Source organism: Vespula pensylvanica, chromosome 3, assembly GCF_014466175.1.
Source record: "Vespula pensylvanica isolate Volc-1 chromosome 3, ASM1446617v1, whole genome shotgun sequence".
In the NCBI taxonomy this organism is placed as follows: domain Eukaryota; kingdom Metazoa; phylum Arthropoda; class Insecta; order Hymenoptera; family Vespidae; genus Vespula; species Vespula pensylvanica.
In genome coordinates, this window is record NC_057687.1 from 1004092 (window position 1) to 1009613 (window position 5522).

The 5522-nt window shown below is 32.8% G+C and overlaps 1 protein-coding gene across 8 annotated transcripts in view; it reads left to right on the top strand.

Annotated features, from left to right (window-relative positions):
- The window catches only part of LOC122627550 (teneurin-m), a 674747-nt gene that overhangs the window by 129626 nt on the left and 539599 nt on the right, over nt 1-5522 (top strand). The window contains exon 1 of one of the 8 annotated variants that reach the window (XM_043808713.1): nt 1287-1302. The exons of the other annotated variants lie outside the window; for them this stretch is intronic. The gene's annotated coding sequence lies outside the window, so the exon portion shown is untranslated. Of the gene's footprint in view, nt 1-1286; nt 1303-5522 lie in introns of those variants that run through there. 8 annotated transcript variants of the gene reach the window in all.

Sequence of the window (5522 nt, forward strand, 5' to 3'; positions counted from 1 at the left end):
TATTTCTCTTTGATTCAACATAGAGACGCGAAATCGTCGTTTCACTAGAGTTTACTTCAAGGATACGAATACGCGTGAAGTCGGGAACATTAGCACTAGTTGATTAGTGGCTAAGCCGCGGGCAGAGTATAAACTCGGCCGATTAGAACGGGATGATGGAAGGTCGAACGCGTGTACGAGAGTACAGAGGCACGAGCGAAGGGTCTCGCTAAATGTATCGATCATCGATAGCAAACCCTCCCTACGTTCTCGGATTTACTTGATCTATCGAATGCTGACCGTATATGTCTTCATTACGTTCGGAAATAGCTCACCCCTTTCGTTAGGCTACGATGTCTATCCCGTTTTGAATATAATTCAACGTTATTATTATTATTATTATTATTATTATTATTATTATTATTATTATTATTATTATTATTATTATTATTATTATGTAATCTGTTTGATTTTAGAAATTGTATTAATTACGTTTGTCGGAGATTCTCTTTAGATATTTATTCTTATTTCGATAATAACTTTTATTTTCGCACGCTACATAATCGTCATAATTCTGTTCCTTTGATTTATATTATTGTAATTATATTTATTGTAATTAACCTCTTCCTTTTGGTCTAACAAATCGTTCCAGTTTTTCCGATATATTACACACATATACGCCTGATATTTTTTTTAATAGCCGCAAGCATAAAAATATATGTATACATATTATATTTATCTTTCCTTCTCGCATTAAAGTTTCCACTGAACTTTTATTACTCTCGTGGAAACTTAGTTGCATAATACTACTTAAGATATTTATAATTAATTAAGTATATACACACACACATACGCATACACACACACACACACATATATATATATATATGTAGTTATCGAAGAAATAAACGTAGGGACTATTTGTACGGTTTAATGATTAAGCTAGATATATAACTAGTAAACTTGGTCCACTTTCTATAAAACAAAGAACAGGAATAGCTTTTCTCGTTTAAAACTGAGGAAGGTGGAAAGCGTTGCGTCGGCCAAAGGAAAGCTTTAAGACCGAAGAAACGTCGTGAATGTTGGGAAAGAGTAAATGCGTGGTTAGGTGGAGGAAAGATCGGGGTGGGAAGGGAAAGAGGGGAAGAACAGCGACAGAAGGAAATCTATTTGCTTTCGCACACTAATATTCCCGCAAATAACCATGGAAATGAAGATTTTAACCGAGCCCATATTTTCTCTCTCTCTGTTTCAGGTGAGTAGTCGTCAGCAAAATATCCATTTCGATTCGTCCCGCGACCCAGTTCTCGCTTTTAAATCTGAGTAAGTATCAACTGCACCGCTTTATTCCGTGCTATAAACTTAATCTAACGATATTGCATGGACGAACTTTCGCATGGAAGGAAAGAGAATGGTCGTGTTCTTCGGATTATTGCTCTTTTGTACAATAATCTCTCTCTTTCTCTCATTCTCTCTCTTTCTCATTCATTTTAACGTAAAAAACGATATATCATATAGCTATTTTATTAAAGTTACATAAAGTTTCCTACTTAATTTCTTTTTTTCTTTGCATTCGAAGTATAATAATTCATTTACTGATCAATAAATATTATATATGATCGTATTTATTATGTAATACAGAGACGAAGGATAAAACAAGCTGAAATTTTAGATCGTTTTTTAAAAGCTTGTGAAATGTTTTGATTATCCAATCGATCGATCCTTTGTTCAAATGTGTAGAATATATTATTTAATAATCTTTATCATAGCTGAAACAGTATTTCATTTTGTATTAACGATGAAAGTATTGATTCGCGTCATTATTTATATTAAATAAACCGTAAATATGTAACTTGTTCGATTATTATTTCTTTTTTTAATTCTTATTAATATCTTCTCTCCTGTTGTCATAAAATATAAAAAATAAACAGAATTCAAAAGAAATCTCTATTTAAAACACTATGTTACACTTGTCAAACACTTTGTATGTTAAAAAGCAAGAAAAGTTTACTTTTCTCGTCGAACTTTAATTATTCTTTCTAAAAAAGCGTTACTCTAATTCACGTACTTAATCTTAAATCGAACCAGATATCACAGTACGAAGTAAGTACTTACTGACCGCTATAAGTACTTGAGATTCTAAAGAGAAGAAGGAGAAAAAGTTATTTATATAGACTTTTATTTTATTCCTTCACTTCCATTGTTCACCTTCAACAATAATAATCATTCCTTTAAAAGTTGACCATTGTTTTTCAGTTCATGGCAATTTTGCGATGACTCGTTATCGGTTTTGTTATCATCTCGTTCCACTTTTCCAACTTTCAAAAGAAGTCGGTTGTATCGGTTTAAATGGGTTTAACAATGTTGAGTACGTAGCGTAGTCTTGCAATAATTTTCATGCTGCTTGCCATTAATGGTACGATTTTTCTTCTCCGACATTTTCTTCTTATTCTTATTCTTATTCTTATTCTTCTTTTTCTTTTTCTCTTCTTCTTCTTCTTCTTCTTCCTCTTCTTCCTTCTCCTCCCTTCTTTCCTTCTTATTTCTTTCTTTTTATGTTCATTTGCACAAGCGTTCAAGTTTACGATTGCCAAGCACATTCTACGATTTCAACGAAGCAAAATTACTGTCGTTAGAGAACGCATTCACGAAACTCGGTCACGGTAATAATGTCACGTTAATTCTCGTTAAGGGAATATCGCAACAACGATTTTTTTCTTCCTTCCCATTCCAAAAAATAATTTGAATTGTTTTAAGAAAAGATCGCAAGCGATTTCGAATGCGATGTTTTCTTCAACTCGTAATTTTCGATAGTCAGTGATATTTATATATATTTTCTTAACAATATTTCTCTTGTATCAAAAATTCTTTGAATTTAAAAAAAAGAAAAAGAAAAAAGAAAGAAAGAAAAGAATATTCTATCAAAAAAAAAAAAAAGAATTGTCGTAAAAAGACGAGAAGGAAAAGAAAAAGAATCATTAAGAGCCGCAAACCTGTTCAAAGAACGTTCACAGCGATCGTACGGTGAGACGAAACGGTGAAATTTTTGGCTCGATCTGGAGGATAGGGGTGGATCGAATTCCTCGAAGGGTCAACACGCCCTTCAGGATTCTCGTAATATCCGGCTAGCGTCCACAAGGACGGTTACGACTATCTAATTCAAAGAAAGATTCCACTTGTGTGTGCGAGCGTATCTGGTACGAGAGTGTTCCGTGTAATAGAAAGAGATGAAAAGAGAAAACAAGAAGGACAGAGAAGAAAATGGAGGGATGAGTAAAATCGTAAGCATGAGAAAGAGAGAGACGAAAGATGCGAACCAAGAGAGAGAGAGAGAAAGAGAAAGAGAGAAAGACTAAAAGAGAATAGGACGACGACACTCTCTCGCTCTACCGAATGACAAATGGAGACCACAAGATTGCGCCTCCGACATCCAATTAGCCCGACCTTTCCCTGTCTTTCTCTTTCTCTCTTTCTCTCTTTCTTCTACCCCTTTCGTCCACACTCACGACGTCAGGTGCAGGACACATCGTCGAATTCAGGCTGTAAACGGGAACACGTAGACCAGGAAAGAGTCCGTCCTACGGACGTTTAATCAACGAAGTCCAAACGTTGTTCCACGCGAATTCATTGGTCGGTCGGTCGGTCGGTTGGTTGGTTGGTTCGTTGGTTGGTAAGAGAGAGAGAGAGAGAAAGAGAGAGAGAGAGAGAAAGAGAAAGAGAAAGAGAAATGCGACTCTTTGGCAGCATCCAAGAGGAAAGGTCAACTATTTCTTTCTCGAATTTTACCTCGTGTTTCTAGGATATCGATCCATGTCTAAAGGAAACCAGGTTGCTTTTAAGGGACACAATGTAAGAAGGATGATATATTTCATGCAAAGAGGCTTTTTATCATTGTTCGATTTCTTTCTGATAAAATTAGATCGATCTTATTTTTATCACTTTCTTATTTCTCATATATGAAATTCAAGGCTTATTCTCAACAAGCATCTCTCTTAAGTGAAACTATTCGGATTATCGATTTAAATAAATAATAAAAATAAAACTTGCAGTCGTTCTTTGTCGAATCGACTTTTATTTGACGAAATTATACGACGGAAAACATTATGTTTTTCGATTGTAATAATACAGATATCTTCTTTGGATAATAGAAACGAGATCTATTTCCAATAAGAAAGAGAAAGAGAAAGAGAGAAAGAGAGAGAGAGAGAGAGAGAGCTTCCTTTTTAGATTAATGTACAGTTACGTAGAAATGCATTCGTCTTCCGTCTTGGAATTAATTACTTTTCCACGCTTTCGAATAGGACAGTAATAACTAATAAGAGATGGGAATACACACAGAAAGAGAGAGAAAGAGAGAAAGAAAGAGCGAGAAAGAAAGAGAAAGAGAATGAGTAATAGGATACATTGAACTTAATCTTCAACAATGTCTATCAATACTTATACTATAGTTTATTAATCAGCTTTTTTTTTTATAAATATTACTCCTCGCATTACAGTCGCGTATATATGTGTACGAATAATCATTTGTATATATCTATATATGTATATTATATACATATGTGTATGTATATATGTTTATGTATGATCAATTCTTTTTTATATTTAATTTATTAGTTTGTATTATTTTATATTATTTATATTTTTCATATTTATTATATTACTCTATATTTAATTAATTACTTGTTGCATTACAATCGTGTATATGTATGTATATGTCTACGAAACGAATTTGATCATATATACAAGTACACATACTTACACGTATACACACGAAGTATCGTATACGGTCGACTTTATCGTCGTTACCGATAAAGCGTACTGCCAATATGCTGGAATGGAATGCGCGGAGCTATCTTCAAGATAAGATCTCTTCCACGCTTTACTTCTTTTCTCTTTTCTGCTTTAAAGTCAAAGAGATATTCGTAAACGTTCGTCTGAAGCACATAAAAGATCTCGTTATTTTCCTCGATGGTTATTTTATAACAATTGATCCTCCTTTCTAATCATATTATAAATATATCTCTTTTATTTTTCTAATATTTATTCTATTACGGTATAACAATCGGGTATTGGTTATTTTTATTTTTCTACGTAGTATCGTATTTACAGTTGGATATGTTTCGATGAAAAGAAAAAGTATTTGTAAATTCATTGTCAATTTTTGAAAGAGACGAATAAATAAACGATTTAGAAAAATTAGAGATACTGATAGAAAATATTAATCTTTCAAATGACGCTTATAGTGAATCTTCTAACAATACTGATAACAAGTTGCAAGAAAGAAAAGAAAATTATAGCAATGCAATGAAATAGCAACGCATTATATTTCGTTAAAAGTATTATTAAACTGTCATTATATCAGAAAGACACGAAATAAATAAATCACATTTAATCGAATATTGGTTATTTGTATTTTTCTCCATAGTATCGTATTTACAGTTGGATATGTTTCGATGAAAAGAAAAAGTATTTATAAATTCATTGTCAAATTTTGAAAGAGACGAATAAATAAACGATTTAGAAAAATTAGAGATATTGATAGA